This window comes from Melitaea cinxia, chromosome 20, assembly GCF_905220565.1.
Source record: "Melitaea cinxia chromosome 20, ilMelCinx1.1, whole genome shotgun sequence".
NCBI classification, from domain to species: Eukaryota; Metazoa; Arthropoda; class Insecta; order Lepidoptera; family Nymphalidae; genus Melitaea; species Melitaea cinxia.
Genome location: NC_059413.1, coordinates 7,248,368 through 7,276,122, shown reverse-complemented (window position 1 = coordinate 7,276,122; position 27,755 = coordinate 7,248,368). Strand labels below are relative to the sequence as shown.

The 27,755-nt window shown below is 31.8% G+C and overlaps 1 protein-coding gene across 1 annotated transcript in view; it reads left to right on the top strand.

The window, feature by feature from the left end:
• Positions 1 to 1,629: 1,629 nt before the first annotated feature.
• LOC123663769 (D-xylose transporter) overlaps positions 1,630 to 27,755 on the top strand; it is a 57,842-nt gene continuing 31,716 nt past the window's right edge. Inside the window, exon 1 of the mRNA XM_045598436.1 lies at positions 1,630 to 1,833. The gene's annotated coding sequence lies outside the window, so the exon portion shown is untranslated. The remainder of the gene's footprint in view (positions 1,834 to 27,755) is intronic.

Here is a 27,755-nt window from a genome sequence, read left to right as displayed (position 1 = left end):
TAATTATCTAATATATAAAATTCTCGTGTCGCGGTGTTTGTAGTTAAACTCCTCCGAAACGGCTTGACCGATTCTCATGAAATTTTGTGTGTATATTGGGTAGGTCTGAGAATCGAACAACATTTATTTATTTTTCATCCCCCTAAATGTTAAGGGTAGTCCACTCAAATTTTTTTTTTATTTTTAGATAAATTATTTATTTTTTATTTTATTATGATTTGGCGTTGAAAAATACATACAACCCTAAATTTTCACCCTTTTACCACTAACCCCTATTTTTAAATAGCGTTTAGCGGCAAGACAATGTTTGCCGAGTCAGCTAGTTTTTATATAATTATGTTAAGTCAAAACTTTTTATTGTGGTGGTGGTTGGTTGATGCTTGTGTTGTGGCCCTAATTAAATTTGATTGAGATTTATTTATTTAAATTCTTTATTTTACAATACACACACTAATACAAGTGTGTACAAAAGGCGGGCTTAACTCTAATGAGATTTGATAACTACTTTTTGAGTAATCTTTGAAAACACGTGTTTACTTGACTTTTTTTTTCTACCTACTTTGTATTACTTGTCGATGTAAATGAAGTCGGTTTTTTTTTCGTTTTCGAGCAATTTATTTATCATATACGATTTTATATATACGATTATATTGTACACACTACCTAACATAGAATCGAATACGTTTACAAACTCAAACTATGTGAAAATCTTTTGTCCTGGTATAATTCAAAGCAATACGTATTGTAAAAAAAAGACTGGTAGTCGGAATCCCAACCAGCGCACCATTAACGAGAATTAATGCTCTAATAAACACAAATAAAAATACAAATATTTTTTACAGTAGAAAAAAAAACAACAACCTAGTATATAAATGTACAAAAGCAATCTTATCCCTAAGAGCGATCTTTTCTAGATAAAGTTTGGTCAAAGGACCTTAAAATAATGCATACACAATGACTATTTTATAAAATTATAAGATTTTAAACTCATCGTCTTGAACTTTATGAAGATGTAGAATAAGATATTATTGTTAGTTTAGTTGACCACCCTGAATTTACAGTATTTCACATCATTCACGATATTCAAAACGTAAATATTTTTGGTTCCTAATAATACGCTTAAAATAAATTTAACAAATACTTATATATATATATATGTGTGTGTGTGTGTTTATCATCATCATCATCACAGCAGCCTTTCGCAGTCCACTACTGGACATAGGCCTCCATAAGTTCACGCCAAAAATGGCGTGAACTCATGTGTTTTGCCCATAGTCACCACGCTGGGCAGGCGGGTTGGTGACTGCAGGGCTGGCTTTGTCGCCCCGAAGACGCTGCTGTCCGTCTTCGGCCTGTGTATTTCAAAGCCAGCAGTTTTGTTTATATATATATGTTAAGCATTTATGCGAGAATTAATGCACGAAAAAACATTTTAGCGATTCATTTTTATTTATATATAGATTTAATAATTTAAGCTTCCATTCAGTAGGAAATACCGTTTCACACTTGTCCATTTTTTTTTCAAAAAAATATTTACGATCAGAATTAATTTCTTCGGCGTCAGATCTAATTAAAATGGACGAACGCATAAGGTTGTTAAAAACCTTCAAGGATTGCAAGACAACGATCAAAGTTAGTAGCCACCGTGCGGCAAACCCCAACGCACGCGCAGAAAATAGCAACCTAGTTAAAATAATTTAAGAGGTTGTCTGTTTTATAAAGCGTAGATAATAAATTGTTTTAATTTGCTGTTTCCCATTTGATTTCCGCGCGCTTTTTTGGCGGGATTCAGTTGTGTTTGAATATAGTGCATATGTTAATCGCAGTCTAAGGGTAAGTTTTTTGCTTTTTCATTATTGTTTATGTATTTTTTTTTTTTACATTATTGAATCAGTTTGAATATGTCAATATGAACCTGACCACTTTTCGTTATGTTAGTGACGTTTCTGAAACTTATTTTTTTTTATATTCGAAAGCTACGAATAAATAATGTACATTAAATCTATTTAATTTTTTTACGATTATTATAAAATTCTTACAGCATATTACAAAACTTTTTATATATAATATTAAAATTTTTACGTCAAAGCGATTTTTTATTACACGAAGGTTATTAAAAAAAAAAAAAAAAACGATAGTGAAATGTTATTTTTAATAGTTATGATAAATTTTCGTATTTTTGAAGTTGTATAACTTTCATTGGCGCGTTAGGAAAAAATCACGAGGATAAATTTTTCACGACGCGCGCGCATACCGTCACTAAAAACGACACCCTGAAGATAACAAGTCAACGAAGAAGAAGTTAGCAACGTAAAGTTAGCTAGCCAATGAAGTATAACTTCTTAGGTGTGTACATAAGTACACATACACTTTTTTATTTATATATTGTAAAAAAAAAAACACTCCGAATAATAAATTAACAAAAAATATATAAATATAAAGATGACAAATATAATTATTTAAATATGGTAAATACAGTTAATTACCACAATAAAGATTAGACATTACCGGCCCATTCAAATTAATCGTTTTTTTTTTACAATTACGCACAATAATTATACATTATTAAGTTAAGTAATTAATTTGTACATTTGTTTATAATTACAAAGCAAGAAAATAACTAGTATAGAAAACGTTAAAAATAATTAAACTTTGAGATAATATTATTTAATTAATAATTAATTTATACACCATATATATACCAGGCATAAAGGAGGTAAGAGACCCACAAAAAATGGTGGCGTTGTCTAGAGGCTTGGGGGGCGATTTAAATCAGCCTTCACATTAGTTTTTATATTAGAATCAATTATGTTTATTTTATTTTGAATAAAAGATACTCTGTCTAAATACTATAAAGTTGCGTTTCAATAATCATTCTCATTGGCAGATGTAGCCCCTAAGAGTTAACTTGAGACCTGATCGCCGCTGTGTTGTGTTGTGACCTACTGCGCTCAGGTTTCAAGAATTAATGTTTAATCTCCGTTAATATAGCTCGCGATAATTAATTTAATTTGAAGTTATAGTTGTTTTTAAGTTGGTGAAAAAATGGGGGGCACTATAAAATAATTTATTCTCAAAGTGGGCAGTAGACAAAATAAGTGTGGGAACCCCTGCCCTATACAATAAAACAATAGATTTTTAACGTTATAAAATATTTCAAGATTGCTTGAAGAGGATTTGCTTCAACGTCCCGTAGAGTATTTAAATTAATTTGTAGAATTCAATTGTATAATGTACCTAATAATCTATATAAACCATAGATTTCGAAGAACTGCATCAAATTGTATAATTCTTTTTTTTTGTGTTAGTTTTTGTCAGACAATGTGTGTATAAAGGAACATTTAGATTTTTTATTCACGGAAAAAAATATAGGGCGGTATGAATTTCCCCAGGTCAGCTAGTATTAAATACATACAATACTTATTGATCATGATAGTTTGATCAAATAGTCCGATACTCATTGCAAGTAAAAGAAAATTTTCTAGATGTTTACTATGTATGACATAGAGAGACATGAGCACTTAGGAGAGGTTTGTCAAGAAAATATTTTAGATAACTTCTTTTACGAAGACATGTAGGTCAGTGTTAAATTTTGTATGGAACTTTGCTGTTTTGACTTGGCTCTGTTGGAATTTTAACCCTTTATTGGATTTAAATGTATAAAATGCGTTTTTAACTGTAATATACATAAATTACAAATATGTCTGGATTATACTTCTGGAGGGTTAGAATGGGAACGGAATTTTGAATAGAGAATCAGTTTTCAATATGGGATTGGTATTACTAAGCTACCCCGAGTGGAGCCGCAGGACACAACTAGTTCGGTTAATTAATCAAATAAGACAACTTACTGTAAATCAACCTTATTCGCCGTATATATAAGTATGTAACTCGTTTATAAAACTATGCAATATGAATAATGATGACACTTAATTATATACGATTTACATCATTTGATACGATTGGGATATTTAATATCACATGGGACATCTGAATAAATATTTTTTTTGTACAAGTAAAATGATACCCGCTAATGACTAATTGCTAGATATTATACCTCGTATAGATGATACTGGTGGTACTGTTAAATATATATTTATATATATTATTTGTATGATGTATATTTATTAAAAAGTATGTTATTTACAACATTTTTTTATTTATACTATTAATTGTACACCAAAATCTGATTGCTTTTCACATCATGCTAGGGTTGTAAACATAAAATAGTTTTATTTGGGATAAAAAAAAAATAAAGTCCGGAATAAGATAATTAAAAAAGGAAAATTGACTAAAAAAAAAAATCCAATGCAAAATATTCATGGGCTTCGTAACTGTCAAACATTTAATGTTCGTCCCGTCGATACGGTAAACTCTTCCCTCAAATTAAAGAACTTATTTAAATAAAGGTTTCAAATCGATAATATATATCCATAATATTCGGATAGTGGCGTAATTAAAAAAGGATCGACATGTGTATTGGTGGCCAAATATTTATGCGTGCGTTCAGAAATTTATTTTATGTAAACAGCTTTCTTCCATATACTAATGATGCATTTTTAACAGCAAAAAATATATATAAAGATATGACATTAATTACCATCATATATCAAGAGGTATTTTGGTTATTCAATATGGTTAAATGAATATATACTAATATTAGAAAGCTGAAGCGTTTGTTCATTGCGCAAATCTCAAAAACTATTGGTTCGAATTAAAAAAATATTTTTGTGTTAGATAGTTCGTTTTCCGAGGAAGACTACTAACATTTTAGTACCTTTTTTTGTCGAACTAAGGCGAATAAAATCGCGTTAAACAGCTAGTTTAAACATAAGTGATTTTTGTAACCTTAGAGAGATAAATATATTTACAACGATTTTTTTTAAATAATTCCGATTGTTCAGTTCCTTAGTACATAATTCTTATTATCTTCAACTTTAGCTTGTAAGTCATGTAACCACTACCTTCCTAGTTATATCGTTCATAAAATATCATCCTTATTTGATATTTTATGTATTATTCGAGCAAAATATTTTTAAAATACACCGATTAGTCGAGGGATCAAGAGATCGGCGCCAATTAGTTCTAAAACGCCGAGGTCTAACAAATAATCCAGGATTATTTAAAAAAAACTGTTTTTTTGCATTATTTTAATTTATTTACTTATTTATTTATTTTCTTACATCTAATATTACTGGTTTAACCCCATAATTAGGTATATACCATGTATTTAGTACCGTTTCTATGCAGTATTTGAAATATAAGTGTTAAGTGTAAGAGATTAGAATATTCATTACACTCATTTATTTTTAATTTAATTTTTTTATTATATATTTGTTAAACTTATTATCAACGAAATTTAAAAATAAACATTAATCGAACGCTTTGAAAAGCTAAGTTAAATTCAAAAAGGCATTATACATAAATTATTTGTGGCTGAACGACTTTAACCCTTTGCTCCATTGAAGGGAAAAACAAAAAGCCCAGTCATGTGTACAGGCGAGGCCTTGGAGTTAAAAAAAAATTAACAGCACTGTTTTTCACCGCGTAGATTCAGGACGACTTATATATATTTTTTTTAATTGTAACTCGATAGCTGTGCTAACTCTTATATGGAATGTTTTAACGGTTTTATATTTTAAAACAAAAAAGTATTAATAAATTCTGAAATATACCAATTGTATTATAATTATATTTGTTTAATGGACCAAACTCATGGTATATTATTTGTTTTATTGAAAGTAATACATAAGATTTTTAAGTTTATTATGAAATCTATTTATGTACACACGCTGAAACCATCTCAGTTTATTTTTTCAATTTCACGCGACCTTTACTTTTTTGTTATTAATCTTTTATGTCTTCAAAAAGCAAACTGTTACCATATATAAAAATCTGATCACTTTTAAATCTGTATTAATAATACAAAGCTATTGAATATATTTTTGAATTTGTGTAGAAGAGGAGCCAATAGGACTCCTTCACTAAGACTCCGTGTACCTATTCTAAAACAATTAACAGGCTTTATGGAATAGTGCGTAATTAGCTTTATTAAGAATATAGTAAACTAGCAGACCTGGCAGATGTTGTCCTGCCCGGAAAACAGCCACCAAATTTGATAGCTTACATACTGATAGCAGCGCTACCTAATGGGTCCAATTGAGATAAACCCTATCTTCCAATTCAGACCAAATTACAGATGCTTACAAAATTTGATAAAAATTGTTTCAGTTGTTTCGGAGTTACATACATTTGAAATTTTCATTGTTAACGCCTACCCCCGTAATCCTTATTGGTCATGAGTTATCCTAAAATCCGCTCATCGATCATTTCTACATCACATATAGGAGATTCGTAACAAATTTGGAGTCAATAGTTTAAAAACGGGAATTTTCCATTGTTAACGCCCCCGCAGCAATATAATAAATAGGTGATGTGAAATAGCTAGTTAATACCATTTTTACTGTATGTAAATTACGAATAAGATCAATTTAATCATTAATAACTTACGTAAAATGCGTACTAATATATTTTTTAACATGAACTTTATTGAATAGTACTAAAGTTCAAATTGACTCTACATTTTAGTTAGAAAACGTTTGTATGGGAAAAAGAAAAGGGCTGTTTTCACGGAAATTATTTAAATTTTCTCGCAGTAAAAACAAACCTCGGACTTCAACGAACATTTAAAAAAAAAAGAATTGCTAAAATTGGTCCAGGCGTTGTTGAGTTATACGCTTACAAACACATTTTACGATTCATTTTTATATATAAGATGAAGCTAATTTGAAAACTCTAGTTACAGTTAACAAGTCCTATCTATTGATTAGTCTGCCACAGAACTATAATATAAACTAATAACTTTTGACTTTTTAACTTGAAATAGTGTTTTAAATAGTGGAAAACCAGTACAGAGATCAACTTGATGCTAAGCGGTTACTGTAGACTACAGATATCTGCAAAATCTGAAACATCTCAAGAGTGTTGCCTACCCAACCCTGCGCACCTTTAACACCTATACCTAAGATCTGTGGCTATTTTTCTCACCGCAGGCGTATAACACTATGTACTTGAAAGTAGTATTTTATTGTAAGATTAGTTATCAAACAATGATATTTTAGCTAGAAATACAACTTTAAAAATTGTGTAGTTATAATAAATAATAATATAATAATAGTGGCATTGACTATGTATAGGTGAAAGGTGGTCGCACAGCGTCCACTACGGGTCAATATCCGTAACAATACTCGGCTCGGAGTGAGAAAGTATCATACAATTTGTAACCAACATATCAATTGCAATAACTAAGTCATTACAACTTGTTTTCAACAATTAAGTCGTTGAAACTTATTTCCGATAAAAACCGACTGAAAAACTTTACGTTCCATCATTAAAAAAATTTAACTTCACTCTCCATCACGTGCATAATTATAAGGATAATTATCAAGAAATCTTGTAACCCTCGTGATCGAAACCGCAGGCGGAAAGCTAGTTTCATATACAGTGACAATGTCTTCTTCGTGATGGTTTTGTTGTTGACTACATTTCTATCAAAATTGTAACTTCGCATCCCCTTTATTTTACGTGACATTGAAAAAATCTTTCATTCTCTATATAAATCCATAAATCCAAATGAATGAATAAAATCATTTCATTATGTAATAATTACTTATTTCATTCATTCGAATAAAGAAATAAAATAAATAGGTAAATAAAATGAATATATTATTTATATTTAATTATCTCTTATAATCATTCCTAAAATTTTATATATAGTGATTTGATTAGATAAATGAAACAAATATAACATAAGAGTCATATTTACCCCTATGTAAAAGCCTGACTCGGGCATAAGCCCGACCGCAGTCCTTTCACTTACTGGACCAGTCTGAAGTTCAGGGTCGAACGCAATTATTATTTAAAATTATTAGCGTAAGGCTCGAACGAACAGTTGCTTGTAACCTAATAGGAATTCCTTTCAATACAAGTTTTTTGCATGTACCTAGCCACTGAACAAAGCTAAATTTTAATAACCTACAGTTGATAATTTTACTTATATACCTAGAGCCGACAGACTTGTATTAAAGCCTCTTCAAAATTTAAGATTTTTGCGAGTCTAATTAATGAAGTAATCCTAAGGGTCTGTTTCATTGCATGCTAATAAAGCTATCTTGTATAACGGTATCCAACAGATAAAAATATGATCAACAAATAAACGCCTCACACTCAGCGGCTCTTACTAGAATTTACTTCTGTCGGGGTCCGGAAACACTGAATACACAAACGTCTAGATCTAAGCCGAAATGGCCAGCGCAGCAGCCGTGACCGTCGCACTAACGCGCCAATCGATATATATTTCTCTTTCACCTTAAAACTTCACTTTACCTATCAATCAATTATTTTCACAATTTTCTCCATGTAGGTAAAGGATCGGAGCTTAATCCACCACGCTGCTCCACTTAATAATGAATATATTCAATACTATGGGTAACGATCGCTACCAGGTGTATATGATAACAACCGAGGCCGACAGCTTAACGTGCTCTCCGAGGCATGGTGAGGATGCTCACAAGGTCAGACGTTCAAACCGGAAACAAATATCTATCCCGAGAGGGAATCAAATCTGCTAACCTACACCAGAGCAGGTGTTAGTAAATTATCTAATAAATTCTATTCACATTTAAAGAGAAAAGTTGTAGCTCATTGATGAAGGCGAAAGCGATATAACAATAAGTGCCTGTTTGACTTTCTTCTGATAACATCTATCAGTAACTTATGTACAAATAACTTTTATCAACAAGATGTAAAACAGACCCTAATTGTTTAGATTAATGAGGCTATTACCGTTCTACCGTTAAGTAAAATTTTGTGTTAATATTTTGTAAGGTAATTTATCTCCCCAGAAGATAAACTCGGTTTCGTTGTAAGCTTTTAAACTAATTGCTATCAAAAGTGAGAAAATAAGTTAAGAATTTAATTAGTCAAACTGTCGAGAGAAAAGGAAAGGGGTGTTTGGCTTGGTTGGTTGAATTATCTGACTCATCGCACGAATTTACTCATTAACTAATTCTTTGTATTAGGTACTTGACGTGATAATGCATCTTGTGATAGCCTGTAATTAAAAAAAAACATGGATATCCTATTAGTAAGCTCATGTGTAAGAAACTATTTCATTAATGTATCTTTTGTTGGTTATCCTTTAATAAATAAATAAATTGTCGCTATTATAGCTACTTCAAGTCGATTTCCCTGAGACCATAGTATGAGAAGAATCCTTCTCCTACATAGAGAAAGAGGCCTATGCCCAGCAGTGGGATGTTACAGGCTGAATGCGATGCGATCCGATAGTATAAGAATGCATTATATAAAAAAAAATCGACTATCCACGTTATCATGGTTTGACCAGAACTAAATGATTTGGACTGGCAAGTTTTAATTTCACACTTAACATTTAAAAGGAATATTAAATTAGCTTGATGACATGTAGAATATTTTAAGATTTATGTCCAACTATATTACGAGTAGTAGCATTATTAGGAGTAGCATGGTAGATTAGGCTTCAATCCTTCACCTACATGGAGTATGCCTATGCCCAGCAGTGGGATGTTATAGGCTCAATCGTGGATATGTTCTACAGATTATTTAATAAAACTACAGACTTCATTAAATTTCTCGAAAAAAAATCTCTTTTTGACACTAAAAATAGTATTTGTATATTTATAATTTTACTTATTACGTCACTTTCATCTTATTTTCTAGTTTCAAATTAATCATCTATTATTATACTCAGAAATATTAAATTTAAGACATCCGAAATACATTTCATTAAATACTTGATGGCCATTATCTATTCCCAAAGGAACTTAATAATTGATTATATACAAAGTACAAACCTGTTGCTAAGTAACAGGAAAAAGGAAAAAGCCTGGAATCGGATTAATGGGGTCAAGGGCGTCTCATTTCAACCCAATCTGAATGAACATTTTGACTGTCACGTGGGAAGTAATTCCTTTACCAATATAACCAATTATAGATATAATAATTAAATAGTAGAAAATGTACAAAAGCACATGTAATGCTGTAAGGAATTCAAAAAATTTATTGTTTAGTTCCATAATATTACGAGTATAACTAATTAACACTTGTATTATTCTATATGGTACAAACTACAAATAATTAAAGTAACAATAATAATAAAGCAACCACAATAATTTTAAAATAATGTGTATTTTATGTGAAAAATATTCCTAGCCAATGACCAAAATTGCTGTTGAGAGTCTGGCATGTCATGTATTTGTATCGCTCACTATACTATTTGCGCTGTAGCATGGTGCGGGTGACAGTTTCAGTAACGTTTCGTTTTACTCTTGAAACTTGCAGCGATTTACAAATTATTACTTACTATTTCAGCTGAACCACATTCGTAATATATTAAATCATTAACTACTGTTATGTCTGATAATGCGTATTTACTTTACTATTTTTTCGTCGACCTACGTTATATTAAACTATAGAGTTTAATTAAATAATAATAAATAAAATTTAAACTTTTTACTGGTTTTACCGATTTTTATGATTCTTATTTTAATCGAATGCTAATGCTTGTCGTGTAGTCTTTTTAAATTTGATCGAGATCTGATTACTGTTTTTTGAGTAATCTTTGATAACAAGTATTTACTTAAGTGTTTTTGTATTATACCTCATAGCTTTTTACTGGCTACACCGATTTTGATGTTTCTTTTACAAATCGAAAGCTAATACTTGTCATGTGGTTCCATTTTAATATAATGGAGATATAATGAGCAATTTTTGAGTAATCTTTGATAACGCGTATTTATGAGACGGTACGTACCCACTTTGTCGCAACGCCATCTATCTGAATTAGGTAAAACTACTTCAGTGAATATCGATCAAAGGATGTTACGTGACTAAATCTACTATAACCCGTAGCGTGCATTTCATATAGGCAGAAAGGCACTGCCTACCTTAGCATGTTACTAAAAAGGATATATAATACTACTACTACTACTAATACTACTATATATATACTTTGAAAAAGACAAATCATAATTAATTTAAATCCGCTTCAAAAAATATCGTAAATGTCAAAAAATGTCATATATGCGATATCAGCGCTTCGTGCGCATCGACGACGGGCCTTTTATGAAACTTCTGCCTATAATCGCATGACAAATGTTAGCAATGACAGTAAGACATTATATAATCCTACAATTTTATAATGTCACGCGCGTCATATGGAAAACGAACAAAGTATTGTGTTTTTAACATTGGTCAAACCATAAATTACAATACAACAATAACCTGTCAAATTAAATTGTCTTGAATTCGATACCGTTTGTACTAATAATTATGGTTTTTAACACGGTCGCGTAATCGCAACAATCCACAGAGTATATGACAACTCACTTTTAATTTTTCGTTTGTGCGTTCTTGTTATTAGTAAAAATATTAATATATTAGTGATGAATAAGTTTACTTGTGAAATATGTAACGGAGATGTGTGTTTGATGAATATAAATAGTGCATCGAAGTTCAACAAGTTCGATTTTACGGATAAATTAAAAATTGTTCAGGCGTATCGATTTAACACATAAATAACAAAGACGTTATAATTTTTCATTTATTAATAAATAAACAAGTACTTTCATTAAGCATACAATTTCGTAATTAATAGTATTACCAATGATTTCCTATGTTTGACACAAACGAAATTATCAGGCCTTATGAGGTCACTATGTCTATCCAGTAACTGATTTGTTTGATAGGTATCAGTTGGTTGCTGTACGTGTATTTGTATGCCTGCATTATAAGTATAAATGCACTTTACGTGTCCAATAATTTACTTGTCTGTTCTTGAAATTATCTAAAAGCCTTTTTTCCCAACGAAATTAAAATAAAATAGGGTAAAATTGCGAGAAAGTAAGTGCCGTTCATATTTTTTTTTTGACTGCCTACCCTGTCTAAAAACTTTATGTATGCCACTGACTATAACGTTGTTAACTATATTAGCTAGGGTACCAGTTTATTCTTTATAAATAACTAGCGACCCGCTCCGGCTTCGCACGGGTATAAAATATAATTATAGCCTATGTCATTCACTGAAAAAATGATTAAAATCGATCCAGTAGTTTTGATTTTGATGAATCTTGTTTTAATCGAAAGCGGATGCTTATCTTGTGGTCTCACTTAAATCAAAGATTACTCAAAAAGTACTCATAATATAAATATAATGAGTACTTTTTGAGTAATCTTTGATGACGCGTATTTATAAGACGGTGCGTATTTTCACACAACGCCGTCTATCTGAATTAGGTAAACTATTCAGTGAATATCGATCAACGGATGTTACATGATCACATCTACTATAACGTATCTAGTTAGCTGTATTTGCTATGGTAGCAGTTTATTCTTTACAAATAACCAGCTGACCTGGCGAACTTCGTACCGCCTTATTTTTTCTTCGTGAATTTATTAATTATATATATCAAAATAAAATATAACCTATATTTTAAGTTAGACAAAGTTACATATCCTTGCCAAATTTCATTAAAATCGGTTTAGTAGTTAAGAAGTCAAGTAAGAAGTCGGACAAACAACGTGACGCATAATTTATGAATATTAAAATTTGGATGATTCTTATTTTAATCGAAAGCGGATGCTTGTCTTGTGGTCCCATTTCAATTTGATCAAGATCTGATGACCAATTTTTGAGTAATCTTTGATAGCGCGTATTTACTTGACTATTTTTTCGTCTACTTACGTTCTATTACGACGCCGCGTTGACGCAACGGTCACAGCTATGGATTGTGCCTCTTGCGCTGGCGGTTGCGGGTTCGATCCCCGCACATGACAAACATTTGTATAGGCCATACAGGTGTTTGCATGGTCTGGGTGTTTGTGCAGTCCTTGTGGGTCTCCCCACCGTGCCTCGGAGAGCACGTTAAGACGTCGGTCCCGGTTGTTATCATGTACACCTGATAGCGATCGTTACTCGTAGTAGGGAATATATCCGCCAACTCGCGTTGAAGCAGCGTGGTGGATTAAGCTCTGATCCTTCTCCTACATGGGGAAAGAGGCCTATGCCCAGTAGTGGGATATTATAGGCAGAAGCGTACGTTCTATTACTTGTCAATGTAATTGAAGACGGTTTTTTTTTTTCGTTTGCAAGCAAACACAATTATAATTACATAAAGTTGCGTCCATGAACCACACTATCGAGCGAAGCGCTCAGGGACAAGGGGACAAGAGACCCTCATAACTGTCAAATAATATAACATAACTTTTAACAAATAGAAGAAAACGTCTAGACTTACAAAGGTAAAGTGTTTATAATGTTATCATAGACGTGTATACATGGAGCAGTATGTTGTTATAAAAACAATGTGCGCGAAGAACCATAATATTATATTCTTTATTCAAAAACACGTATGTAGGTAAATAGCGTAGACTGGCACGCTTAGATACAGGACACCCTCATAACTGTCATCAAATAATGCGATATAACTATCAACAAACAAAAGAAAACTTTAGATCCTACTAATTTTATAGAATGTTATCTTAGATATGTATATATAAGTGTATTGTTATTAAAAAAAACAATGTTCTTGAAGAAGTTTATGTTTATAATTCAAAAAAATACATTGCAATATACTTAACTAGCGACCCGCTCCGGCTTCGCACGGGTATAAAATATAATTATAGCCTATGTCATTCACTGAAAAAATGATTAAAATCGATCCAGTAGTTTTGATTTATTCATTACTGCCCGTGGACCGCACGCGTTAACTTAGAGTAAAAGCCGGCCGGAACCGCCGCAAACGCTACGTACCGCGATTTTTAAATCTGTAATATCTTCGAAAATATTCATTTAAATCATATGCTGTAAAGGGCCATATAGATCTATATTAAATCAACAATGTATTTAAGGTATTTAATAGAATAAGTATTAATGCTGTATTGGTTAAAATCGCTTCGAAAATTAGCCATTGTTTGTCGTAATAAGTAAATGACAAAAAAATGTTATTGTGGGATATCCATAAGAGATAGGTATATACCATCGCGGAGTTTTCTGTAGACCTTTTCAATGTGTACAATACTTAGTACATTATTTTGATAAATCTCGTAGGGTTCAGCCTGCGTTTGCAATTTAAGCGAAAAAAAAAATATTTACGACATAACATTAGAAAACTCAAAAATAACAGTATTTCTCCACTATTTAATGGATGTTATTATACATATAAACCTTCCTCTTGAATCGATCTATCTATTTCAAAAAACCGCATCAAAATCCGTTGCGTAGTTTTAAACATCTAAGCGTACATACATGTGCAGGGACAGAGAAAGCGACTTTGTTTTATACTATGTAGTGATTTTAGTATAGTTATATAGTATCCACGGGGACTTACTTCGGTGGGTAAAGTCATATTTGACTAATCGTTCTCAGGCGGTAGTCATGGCTGGATATCGCTCAAATTACGTCAAAATTCCAACAGGTGTTCCGCAGGGCTCACATTTAGGACCACTATTCTACAATGCATATTTGTTTGAGATTGGTTCAAGTTTGAAGCATTGTAACTATCTTATGTACGCTGATGACAAAAAGATTTTTTATGTAATTAATACCATACAGGATTGTTTATCGTTGCAATGCGACCTTAATAATTTATATAACTTTTATACAGATAATAATATAACAGTCAATGCTGGCAAGTGTGAATGCATCTCATTTACGCGGAAACAAAAGCCTATTCTATATAGCTATCATTTTAATGGCGAACAAATTAACAGGAAACAAAGTTTGAGAGATTTGGGTGTCTACTTTGATCAAAAAATGATACTATCAGATCATATAGAAAATATAGTAATGAAAGCATATAAAAACCTGGGATTTGTTCTTCGCGTGTGTAAACCGTTTACAAATATATCAGCTATTAAGTGTGTTTATTTTGCTTATGTACGGAGCATTTTAGAGTATGCTAGCCCTATATGGTCACCTCAATACCGCATTTATCTTAACCGACTAGAACATATACAAAAAAAAATTCATAAAACATTTAAACTTTCGGTGTCGTAAATTTTGTGAGAGTTATGAAGATGGTTGCGCGGAACATGAAATGCTTTCGTTGGAGCAGAGACGTATTCTTTTGGATATGGGTCTGCTCTATGACATAATAAATAGTAAGCTTGATTGCCCACACCTAGTATCTAAAATAGGTTTCCGAGTTCCTAAATATCGTACCCGTAATACATCTATGTTAGAAGTTCCTCGACATTATTCGAATTATTTAAAAAACTCGCTGTTACCGAGACTCCCTCATACGTATAACACATTATTTAAAAACGTCGACATCTTCACAAAGTCTAAAAGGATATTTAAAACTAATATAATAAAAATACTATCTGAGTCACCGTAACAATGTATAAACTATAAGTATATATTATGTATCTGTATATGTATGATGTGTAACTCTCTTTATATATGTCTCTTTTACTATGTATTTATATATTTATATTGTTAAGTGTAAGTTAACTGCATCTCTTATAAGCATTTTTTGTGTATCAGAATGTACTGATTGTGACTGTTGTTTTCTTTTTTGTCAACGATATCTCCACAATTTGTTAACTTTAGGGAAACCTGTTATTGGCTTGATTTTTTGTAATATGCTTTAAGATATGAATAGTATATAAGAAGCTGTTGGTTTTCTGAATAAATAAATAAATAAATAGTACTTTTGTCCTAGTTTATATGCGTCTGGGCGGGGTTCTGTAATAGTGTCCAGGCCCAACCCGAATACTATTTGTGTTAGGGGAAATCCGTTTAATTGAATGATTTGCATTAAATTTAGCATACACATACTTAAAAATTCAGCGTGACGAATAGACTCGCTAGACGAACAAATCACTCCACACACAGAGCTACAATCGAGATTAGTTAATAAAAGTTTCATTTGCATTGTTGATTTTAAATTGGTTTTCTATAAATAAAAAGTTATATGATAACAACGATGTTTTAATTTTTTTTTTCGCGTGGGTGAAATTCTTTATTTCACTCAAATGTCCGGGGTTTTTTAGTTTTTAGTCCGGGGTACGTTTATGTGATGGCAGGCCTAGTTATCAGTAATGAAGCTTAAAATTATATGAGATACAATTACAAAAAAAGTATAAATATAGATACTTAACATAATTTAGAGTAGGTTATTTGTTCCTGAAAAAATAAATAATGCTAAATCATTGTTTTTTTGGTTTGTATGATTTGTTCTGAAGTGTCTATCTAACTGTAACGTAATTCATTAAAGAGACCTATACTATTTGCGCTGTAGCATGGTGCGACAGTGGGACATAGGTGACAGTTTCTGTAACGTTTCGTTTTACTCTTGAAACTTGCCGCGATTTACAAATTATGACTTAGTATTTCAGCTGAACCACATTCGTAATATATTAAATCATTCATTACTGAAGTAAATTAAACTAAACTCTACCAGAATGTTCTGGTCTACAAATGAAATGTAATGGTAATAAAAATTAAGCAAAGTATTATGCGTATAACGTAACGCGATAGACGTATTAAGTGACGAAATGTACTGCTACGATGGACAGTCGACGTTTTTTTATAGCAAAGAAATCATAAACGCGATTTTTATTATTTTATATAAGCGCAAAGATATTATTATGTAGCCATAAATTATATATAGCGACAATTTTATATTAGTAGTTACACTGCACAACTGAATAACGTACTAATTTTCATAACACTATCAATAAGAATTAGATTTATGCTGCGAGTATCGTTAGTGATAAAAATGAATTGCATAACATCACATCCCTAGTCATGTGGTACTGAAAGATGTCAACGTCATATAGGCAACTGTCACCCGCACCATGCTACAGCGCAAACAGTATAACGACATACTTGTCCTCTTTCGGAAACTAATTTTACCACACTTTTATACTTTCTTTTGCTTGTGATTTATATAGGATTAAAGCTCATCAAACGAGGAACAAGTGAAACCCTTTTTTGATTTATATTATTATTACAGATTTATTTTAACAACAGTACGAAATTCTATCGTTTTTAGATTCAAACATACCCCGGAAGGTTTAATCTTATTCAAGTAGAGCAAAATCCGGTTTGTATGCCTCAAACGCCTACTGTACTGACAGCCATTATTGTGTTACTCAACTTTACAAGGACAATATGAATAATGTTCATTACAACAGAATTTAAAACGTAATTATAAAACTAAATTAACCTGTCTATAAATGTTTTTTTTTAACTACGCTGTTGGGAAGTTCATTATCGTATCACCATGTAATGGTTACAGTCATCTGAAATTATATAAGACTTTTATTTATTCTGGATAAATGGTAGTACGATTCTCGTGTGACTGATATGCAGGTGAACGAAACTGCTAGTAAACAAACGTGTTAGTGTTACTCTTAACCATATACACTGTCGTATAATAATTAATTCAAAATAACTTTGTTAAAAATATGTTTAGAACTATGAAACAGATAAAAATTTGGGGAAACGAAAAGTCAAATACAATATTATATATACTTACCTAAAATATGAACTATCCATCAAAACTGCCAGAGGAAAAACCTCTACCTCGGAACTGAGTACAATCAGGAATCAAGATGGGAGCATTATAAAAGGAGAAGAATGTGTGTTAAAGAGATGGAAAGAGTATTTTGAAAGTTTGTTCGAAAGAGAGGAAGTGCAGGTACAACATACGGCACCTTCCATGGAAGACAGTATAAATGGTGATGAAAGTAAGATAAGCATGGATGAAATAGTGAAAGCGTTGAAAAGTATGAGATTAGGTAAGGCTGCAGGGTATAACAGGATTACCGTCGAAATGCTGAAGGCTGGATGGCATAGGCAATGGGCATGGCATAGTGGCTAGCCAGCTGTACCGCTTTTTCAATTTGTGCTGGCGAAACAGGCAAGTACCGGGAGACTGGTGCAAAGCCGTAATCGTCCCATTGTACAAGGGAAAAGGGTCACGGCAAGACTGCAGGAATTACCGCGGTATAAGCCTTCTCAGCGTCGTCGGTAAATTGTATGCAAAAGTGTTAATTGAGAGGGTTGTGAATGAAACAGACGATAAGTATGGGATGTACAAGCGGGATTTAGAAAGGGAATGAGTTGTGCGGATCAGGTCTTTTCTTTGCGGTTCATAGCCAAAAAGTGTTTGGCCAAAAACAAAAAAGTCTATTGCGCGTTCGTGGATTTAGAAAAGGCCTATGATAGAGTAATGAGAAATGAATTGTGGTCAGCATTGTCCGTGAATGGTGTGAGCAGTGTCCTCATACGAGCATTGCAATTTCTTTATAGGGATTCTAGTGCTTGTGTGAGGATAAATGGGGCATACACTGAATGGTTTAATATCGAAAATGGTGTTAGACAGGGATGTGTAGCGTCACCGTGGCTGTTTAATCTGTTCATGGACAATTGTTTGACAGATTTAAAAGAGAATGAAAATGGGTTACGAATGAATGAGTTACTCGTCAAATGTCTTCTCTGTGCTGATGATCAAGTATTACTTGCGTCTTCGCCCGAGGAGTTACAGGAAATGTCAACTGATATATGAGTGGAGCTTTTGTAAGAAAGGGAATGAAGATGAATGTAAAGAAGACGAGAATGGTGGTGTTTGAAAGAGATGAGGCAGTGACAGACTGCAATATCGTGATTGGAGATGAACAAATTGAACAGGTGAATGAGTTTGTGTATCTGGGTTCAAAGTTTACAAGATATGGAAAGTGTGAGAGTGATATTGAAAGAAGAGTGAATGCAGGAAACAGGGTGAATGGAGCTTTGCACTCCTTTATGAGCAATCGGAAGGTGTCTAACAAGGCTCGTTTGGCTGTGTCGTGGGGTTGTTGGTTCCGACACTTATGTACGGAAGTGAAAGTTGGGTATGGCAAAAGAAACATGAAAGCAGAATAAATGCAGTTGAGATGAGAGCGTTAAGAAGTATGATAGGAGTTAAACTGAGTGACAGGATAAGAAATAGTGAGATAAGGTTGTGGTCTGAAAGGAAGATGTTGTGACAAAAATTGAGAAAGGTATGCTCAGATGGTTTGGTCATATCGACAGAACGAGTGAAGACGATTAATTGAGTAAGACGATTGACGAAAAAAGTGTATAAGGCGAGTGTTGATGAAAGCGTTGGAAGGGGTAGACCTAGGCGGACGTTCTGAGACCAAATAAGGGACGTCTTGAAAAAAGGCCGGGTCAAGAGTACCCTAAACCGAAGCGCATGTATGAAGGGAATAATCAAAGTAGACGAAGCGAAAGAAGTATGTAAGGATCGTAGCAAGTGGAAAGAAGTGGTCTCTGCCTACCCCTACGGGAACGAGGCGTGATTATATGTATGTATGTATGTATGTAAATATGAAAAAAAGCTACAGAATTAAACATATTATAATATCACTAAGAACATCTTCGGTGTGACAAAGCCAGCCCTGCGGTCACCAACTCGCCTGCCCAGCGTGGTGACTATAGGCAAAACACATGAGTTCACGCCATTTTTGGTGCGAACTTGTGGAGGCCTATGTCCAGCAGTGGACTGTATTAGGCTGAAGTGAGAAGAACAATCTTTCTTAAAAAGTTTAGAAAAGCAATAGGAAATAAATAAGTATTAATTTATTTATTTATTATCATAAACTGATTAATTATTAGTATGTTAATATTGATAACCTTATGCAAATATTGACACAATATTTCTAGTTCTAATATTTCCTAGTTTGCTATGTCTTGCATTAGTGAAGGTTAGATATTGTATGTTAAGCTGATAAAATGCAAGTTCCCGTACACAGTATTACTAGACGTGCCCTTGATTAAGATGTGAATATTTTAATTTTATCTAATAGTATTTAACCTTCATAATTAAATAAATTGAAATCGACATAACAGCAACAAACAACATATTGTAATTATTATTAAATAAAAAGTTAACGTAATTCCGAAGTGACACTTCGTATAATTCTTTGATACTAATGCACACTTGAACACATTGACTCTCACTCCCACAAACTTTCACCCTACAATATTATAATATTATAATTATTTTGAAAAAATATAATTAAAAATCTACTTTTAAAGTATTTTAGTTTGAATTATGAAAACTTTATGTGAAGGTTGGAAATATCCACATTCATGAAAGCTTGCCATTTTGATTCTGCACAATAGGCCTGCACTTAGATGTACGAAACATAACTGTCTATGAGAGAGAGAAAGAAAATGTGTGCTTGCACCTCTCTTTCTCTTGCTCCGTTCGCTTTGCCCGATCATGTTTTTCGTAAAGCTTTCGTCACAAATTCACCGACTCATCACAAATTGTTTATCTGTATGCACTGATCTGGATTAAATTTTTAAAACTTATTGGTCTATCAAACAAGTTATCAACAAAACTTATTAAAGAACCTCTCATACATGATATGCAATGAGTTGTATGGCCTTTTAGCAGTTCCACGTTAATTATTTGTTGTTTGCTTAACCCTTTCATAATTAAATATCATCATTATAACTTCAGTGTAGCGATGTTCCTCAAAATATATTATTTAAGATCGGGAGTTGTGCAAATGAGTTGGAACATCATAAATTATTAATTACTTACGGCTTCGTCCGGGTATAATTTACTCTTCTTCTACATCATTAGAATTATAATGAGGAAAGTTTATTATTTTATATTTACACATGTGAAGTTTCATTAACTAATAACTTGTGTGGATTATATTTTAGATATTACTTAATATTTAAAAACTAATGATACTTTTTGTGTTTATCGAGAAAGATAGAAAAACTTTACAAAGCATAGAAATGGCAACAGAAACACGTGAAATTGAGCGTATCGTCTAATAGAAATAAAGCAAGTATTAAGAATTTTTCAAAAAAAAAAAATGTTTTAAGGTAAATTAAAAATTAAAGTAAGGATTAGGTTCTATTTCTTGTTTCAGTCAGCCATTTCAAGATTTATTTATAGAAGTTATAAAAGAACTATAACAAAATAACTTTGACAATTTCTTGAATGTTAACTTCGCTTCCTGTATATCCTTCTTAGCTTCCTAGATATCTCAAGGATGGTACCGTGATAAGGAAACCAGGATCTGATGATGGAATCCCAGAGAAATCGAGGGGAAACCTCGAAAATCGTAGTCACGACTAGTGCATTTGTTCATTTTTTTGGTCTACTTACGTTGTATTACCTGTCGATGTAATTGAAGTCACTTTTTTTTCGTTTGCTAGCAAACACAATTATATTTATTTATTTCAATTGTAAAGTTTTAATGTTTATGACTTTATTGTTACACATGAGGTGTTTATGCCTACTAATATTATAAATGTGAATGTAAGTTTGTTACGCTTTCACGCGAAAACTACTTAACTGCACTTTGTACATATATTCTTGGAGGTATTAGAAGTAATATAGGATACTTGTTATTTAAAAAAAAAAACAATGAGAGCGAAGCCGCGGGAATATTTATTACATTTAATTTCGTAATGTTCGTTATTATTTTTTACGTCAGTTTTTACAATGTTATTTACATTAAATTAAATAAAAAAAATAATCAACATAAAAACGCCACATACAATTAATTTTAAACTATTGTCCTTACTATTGTGATTAGTTCACATACATTGTTTACTTAATTTCGTGGATGATCGTAGTTTGCCATAATGAATAGGAAAACTTGATGTATGAACTTCACCAAGGGCGGTGCGAGTAGGTACTTACGCACTCAACTATGCGTTATTGTCATAGGTTTGATATAAGTAAACATCGTGTATTTTTTAAACTTCAAACTGTACGTGACCCTGTAAAAGCATGTCAACGATTTACTTTTTTACTCTTTTATTTTTCTTTTACTAGTTACTTCTAGGTACCTACAAATTAGTCATTTAAGTTTGGAGTCTTATGTAGGTACGTGTACATAAAAAAAAGAAATAAATATCACAATAGATACTCAATTTAATTTGGAGTCTTATGTACGTGTACATAATAAAAACAAATAAATATCACAACAGACAAGCTTTTTTATTCTTATTAAAATAATTTGTTTATAAAAACCACTAGCTTTTTTAATTGTTCAGTCTACAAATTTTCTCGCTGTAATAAAAATATCCCTAAAAAATTAAAAACAACAACAACAAAGATCTAAATGAAATATTAATTTTCTATTTACGAAAAAACGAACAGTCATTACGCACATATACATACAAGTTCACACATCATAGTCATTTAGTTAGGCCTTGGGTGGGGACGTAATAATTACTAGAATGACTAGATAGTAACCAAAATTTTTAACACTTTATTACTTTTATCTTTTTTTTTCAATTTTACCACTTTTTTAGTTCATCGCTGCAATTATTATTATTTTTTTTACAAAAAAGACGCGATATGTTTTTTAAATATTTATTTTATTTTATGTATTGATAAATCGTGCTGTGTGGCTACGGCACTAAAGAATTTAGCCACCCCCTCTCTTCCCGTGGGTGTCGTAAGAGGCGACTAAGGGATAACAAGGTTCCACAACCATCTTGGAACTTAAGAAGCCGACCGATGGCGGGATAACCATCTAACTGCTGGCTTTGAAATGCACTGGCCGAAGACGGGCAGCAGCGTCTTTGGTGCGACAAAACCAGTACTGCGGTCACCAACCCGCCTGCCCAGCGTGGTGACTATGGGCAAAACACATGAGTTCACGTTATTTTTGACGTAAACTTGTGGAGGCCTATGTCCAGCAGTGGACTGTATAGGCTGTAATGATGTAATGATGATTGATAAATTTATTATAAAGAATCATAAAGGTAATTGTTAAAGGTCTTATCGGTAACAAGTAAAACCATTATTTGCTGACATATGTACTTAATTGCTTTTATTGTTTACATATACGATACATGTGTAATTAATTTTAATAATTTTTATGACATAATGATTTTTTGCAATAAAGAAGTGTGAATAGTACATAATCAAAAATATTACATAATGATATACAATAAAAGGTCACTGTATGTACAATGATTAAATTATAAATGCCTTTGCATGTCCGATGTTTTAATGAAACACGCGTCTCCGTGACTTGATTAATGTTTAAACATCTAAATTAATAATAATAAACCTGGTTTGCTTGTATTAGCGTAATAAATTTAAAAGTTACTTAAATTTTTTAATATAAAGAAATAAAAAATCTACTAATTTACATAAGTACTAGTGGTCGCCCAGTGGTCGAAAGTCGACCATAATTAAATTAAATTAAAAGTCAATGACTATACTTCTATAGCAATAAGCAAAAGAGAATATATGTGTAGTGTGTATAATGATTTATTTTTTATTGATTTAATGTATTTTTACGTCCTTTTCTACATAAACTATAAGTGTGCGAAATTTCATACTCCTCCGTGCAATTTGCGTAAAAAGGGTTATAATGTTATTGTTTATGTAATATAATATAATATATAGATTAGTGATTTGCACTATATCAACAAAGCATACATAACTTCACGAATGTTACGTTGAATGGAAAAATCATCGAGGAAATTGATCGGTACATTCAAAGTTATAAGCCCTAGGTACGGAGAAAAACTGGTATTTTTATTACATTTACCCTAGAATAAAAAAAGGCTCTTAAAAATTTGAAATAAGATTTACCTACACACCTAGACACAGTTTGTAATTTTACAGTATTAATCATATTTACAATATATATATTCTTTATTGCTCTTAAAAAAAAGAAACAAGTAAAAATCGTATTAACAAAGAAAGTTGGCAAGGGCGAACTACAATTCACATCTTTAAAAATAAAAAAAGTTGCCCTATAAATCATGTCCGCGTGGAATAGTGCCGAGAATACTGGAAGCATTTCCTCGTTGTATCGGTATAACGATTTTTTGGACAAAAATTGTACCAGTCCTCCTATCACTATTGGAGGCAATGAGAAGAGAAGTTAATTTTTTTTTTTTTAATTTTGAGCACTGATACTTCAAGGTCCAATTGCAAACGGTACCAAAAAAAGAATCCGGAATAAGTAAGGAATATTCGCTCAGTGCTACCTAGTCGTAGCTTTCATACTTTGCTATCTAATCACATTATGCAAGAACAACCACAAAACACAATACAATCGACTAGTTTCAGCCGTATAATCAGATATGTGAACCTTATACTTAAATTATACTTACTGGTTCGATATTAAGGATAAGACCCGTACATCTCTCAGAATTCATAACAGATTAAAAATATTGCATTTCATCATCTTCATTTATCGTTGGTTACGTGATTAATTTAATAAACCATCGAAAACTTACACTGAAATTCAACAGTGCTATTTCTGAGCGATATTAATGTTCCTATTTTTATATTTATTCACATTTTTTGTTCACTAAATTACCTCAGATATTGGGTACATATATTAAGGGTTAATTATCAAGGAGACTTAATTCTTGTGTCCCGCTTAAAAACATGAGTATAACTAGTTAACTGCGCAAAATAATATTTCACACTGTGTGTTAACATGAAGACTACCAAATAGTAATAACTATGATTATTATATTCCTATCATTACTTAGAAATCGTCAATCTAACATAAACTAAGTAATTCGATGTCAGAGAGTGTATCGATTGAAGGCTCATCCGATCGACCTTGGCCCAGTTCTCGGACATGTGCGGTTCTCTGTGTACGTACTGACGCATTGTTTTAACGCCTAAACGCGCTAATGTTACTGATACTAGAAAAAAAAACTTAAGTTGAATACTATTGGTCTGATATGATATCCAAAATTGTTCATTTATTTTTTTAATGGCTTCAAATAGAGCCAAAATAAGGCACATTATTTCGTAAACTAAAATTGTTACATGCCATGTTTGTTAATGAGAACGTTTGATATTCGTCATAAATCTGTTTATATAAACAATAAATAAACGACAATTTATTAAAATATTCAAGTATTCATAAAAAAGAAGTATATTAATTTATATTACCCTTGGTCTTTGAAAGTTTAGTATTGCTGACCTACTTTTTACGATAACAAAACTGTTTTCATGGTACAAGATAATATTAGGTAAACACAATTCCAACATCCTAATCCTTTATGAGCTCCTGGTATCATTTTTTTTTGTTTGTTACAATGAAATTAACGCGATTTAAAAACGTTAAGTGTAAATGTGGCCTAATTTAAAATTAAATTGCCAATACCAAGCGAAGTCACCGGGAATTTTAACGAAAAGCTAGAAATACCTAATAAAATGCATTTAAGTAGGCTTATAGCTCCAATGATAATCAAAAAGCACTAGATTTTGTAATACAGCTTTATATTTTAAATAAATATCAAGTAGTTCTTTATGCAATCATGATTTAAAAACTCTTTAAATGTTAACAGACATTGGTCTCTCATATTAGTCTTTTTTTTAATTTTTATAGTTAAATTTCATCATTTATCAAAGTAATTAATCATTAAATACTTTACGGACACTTTATTCTTTTACGCCTATCATATTATATAGAATATAATAGATAGATAGAATATACTTCATTGCACAGCACACCACTATGAAAAGATTTAGGTACGTAAAACAATTATTCACACATAAAGATTGTAATAACATACACATAGAGTAAATAATATTATTTAATTACCAATGTTTATTTTAATTAGAAGTTAATTAGATTAATGCTCGATCATGTTTTTTAAACAAGTAATCGATAAAAGTATCCTAAGGATTGATCATTAATAAAAATTACGTTCTACTTACGGAAAGACTTACACATCTACCTATATAAAGCTTTATACCTGTTTCCGTCTCGTGCAAACTCATCTATTTCAAAGGAAGTTCACTTCATTTCCATCAGTTTGACGCATGGGAACCTAGCGACCTACTTACGATACAATTTAATATCCGTTCCTCACAGGAAAATAAAAAATAATAAAACCGTTTCTACTTAAATGCTATTTATTATAAATATTGTAGATAAATATTATGTAAAAGGTTTGTCAGTAATTAAATACTATATAAATTCTAAAGTTTCTAGGAGTTTAATAATATATACATTTTCTATATTCATTGAATTATTTCAATTTTTTAAGCAGAAATTACCAGAGCATACAAGCAAATATAATAAAAAATAGTACAACAAGTATCAATTATTACTTGTATGACCTGTATCTGAACACATACAAGAATAAAGAAGTTAAAAATATGACCATAAAGAAGGAAATAGAGCTATTGATATGGTGATGTTATTATGGATGTTATTTTATTTTGAGACAATTTTTTTATATTTCGTATTGTAAGAAAGTACACACAAAGTTATGTAAGCAAGTATTAGAAGTACGTTAAAACTGTCAGTACTTATAAAACAGTGTTATCAAAACTTTATTTTTAAAAGCAATTAATGAGTATTTATTATTGTTCCCACAGATCAAGAAAAATATTAAATATGGCTTTTTGCTTTAGACTACATTGGATAGTTAACAAACCACTAAGTGACAATTTAAGATAATTTGCAACAGTTTTTTTTTTTGTGACAGCTATAAACAATAAACTTTAAGGTCAAATTAGAATGTAACCGTATGATTATATTAAGTTTTATGATAAACTGTTATCACGGCTTGATTGTCACCTCCTGAATTTAGCCTTTAAACGGCCTGTTTAGTCGTGTGTCATTGTCGGACAAGTTGGTGTCCCATTTTAAAATGCCCTTGTTTTGTTACGAGGAAAGCATTATAATAATATAATATGTACTTGTTTAATATCTGTGTCAGCATAAACAATAAGGAGGTCACCATTTCTAGATTGACTACAAAAATTTATATATATATGTCGACTGTCCCTACGTATAATATCGAAATTGAAAAAAAGGCACTACATTTTTTACGCTGAATGATTTGTTGCAGCGTGGTGACTATGGGCAACACACATGAGTTCACGCATTTTTGGCGCGAACTTGTTGAGGCCTATGTCCAGCAGTGGACTGCAATAGGCTGGAATGATGATGATGAATCAATATTACCTAATGTTATGGGTTCACGTGTTCTGTCCACTGAGCCATCTCGTCTCTTAAATTACACGGTGTAACGATTTACACCGATGCTATTTCCGTACCTTTCATGTCAAATCAGTCGTCCGTGTAAAGTGATTGTTTTGTAATCAACTAAAGTTCATCGTTGCCAAGGTTAAGGTCGGCCGTAAAAACGACAGTTTCGTTTCGAAAGCACTTTTACTTTCACTCAATGTGCGGAATTACTTCAATCGAATAAAAAATATTTGTTTACATTTCTCAACTCCCTTAATAATAATAATTAATAAATAAACGCTTCACACTCAACGGCCCCCAGCAGCATTTTCTCCTGTGTTCCCCAACATACACAATACACAAGCACAAACGCCCAGAGTCGTCTGGACTTTTGTGCTTGTGTGTTGTTTTTTCGGCCCCCCGACACAGGAATAAATCCTAATATCTGTTGAATGTGAGGCTTTAATTTATTTATTTATTATTTATGGCTCATTAATTTAAATTATATGTTGAAGACCGCTCTAGTGTTGTGGCGCAAACATTTTATTATTATATCAATATGACGCACTGAAGACAAATAACATCACAATTAAACTTAGTAGGCATTTGCCAAACAAGCTACTCTACTGGGTTTCGATTCAATAATTATAATAGTCGACCAAGTGTACCTTACCTTACCTTACCTTAATACCCTTTCAATGCTAGAGTGTCTCTATTTCAAT